The sequence below is a fragment of the Chiloscyllium plagiosum genome, chromosome 20, assembly GCF_004010195.1.
Source record: "Chiloscyllium plagiosum isolate BGI_BamShark_2017 chromosome 20, ASM401019v2, whole genome shotgun sequence".
In the NCBI taxonomy this organism is placed as follows: Eukaryota; Metazoa; Chordata; class Chondrichthyes; order Orectolobiformes; family Hemiscylliidae; genus Chiloscyllium; species Chiloscyllium plagiosum.
In genome coordinates this window covers 48547213-48548369 of record NC_057729.1, presented here as the reverse complement: position 1 = coordinate 48548369, position 1157 = coordinate 48547213, and the positions used below count along the sequence as shown (strand labels likewise).

The following is a 1157-nucleotide window of genomic DNA, read 5'->3' as shown; positions in this document are numbered from 1 at the left end:
CAAATCATTTATATAAATGACAAAATGTAGAGGGCCCAGCACTGATCCTTGTGGCACTCCACTGGTCACAGGCCTCCAGTCTGAAAAACAACCCTCCACCACTACCCTCTGTCTTCTACCTTTGAGCCAGTTCTGTATCCAAGTGGCTGGTTCTCCCTGTATTCCATGAGATCTAACCTTGCTAATCAGTCTCCCATGGGAAACCTTGTTGAACGCCTTACTGAAGCCCACATATATCACATCTACTGCTCTGCCCTCATCAATCTTCTTTGTTACTTCTTCAAAAAACTCTATTAAGTTTGTGAGACATGATTTCCCACGCACAGAGGCATGTTGACTATCCCGAATCAGTCCTTGCCTTTCCAAATACATGTACATCCTGTCCCTCAGGATTCCCTTCAACGATTTGCCCACCACTGAGATCAGGCTCACCGGTCTATAGTTCCCTGGCTTGTCTTTACCGCCCTTCTTAAACAGTTGCACCACGTTTGTCAACCTCCAGTCTTCCGGCACCTCACCTGTGACTATCGATGATACAAATATCTCAGCAAGAGGACCAGCAATCACTTCTCTAGCTTCCCACAGAGTTCTCGGATACACCTGATCAGGTCCTGGGGATTTATCCACCTTTAACCGTTTCAAGACATCCAGCACTTCCTACTCTATAATCTGGACATTTTGCAAGATGTCACCATCTATTTCCCTACAGTCTATATCTTCCATATCCTTTTCCACAGTAAATATTGATGCAAAATATTCATTTAGTATCTCCCTCATTTTCTCTAGCTCCACACAAAGGCCGCCTTGCTGATCTTTGAGGGGAGAAAGTGAGGTCTGCAGATGCTGGAGATCAGACCTGAAAATGTGTTGCTGGAAAAGCGCAGCAGGGCAGGCAGCATCCAGGGAACAGGAGAATCGACGTTTCGGGCATAAGCCCTTCCTGTTCCCTGGATGCTGCCTGACCTGCTGATCTTTGAGGGGCCCTATTCTCTCCCTAGTTATCCTTTTGTCCTTAATGTATTTGTAAAAACTCTTTGGATTCTCTTTAATTCTATTTGCCAATGTTATCTCATGTCCCCGTTTTGCCCTCCTGATTTCCCTCTTAAGTATACTCCCATTTTCTTTATACTCTTCTAAGGATTCACTCGATCTATCCT

General features: G+C 45.0%; 1 protein-coding gene across 1 annotated transcript in view; it reads left to right on the top strand.

The window, feature by feature from the left end:
- Nucleotides 1-1157, top strand: part of dhx35 (DEAH-box helicase 35) — a 67608-nt gene that overhangs the window by 6532 nt on the left and 59919 nt on the right. The window lies entirely within an intron of this gene.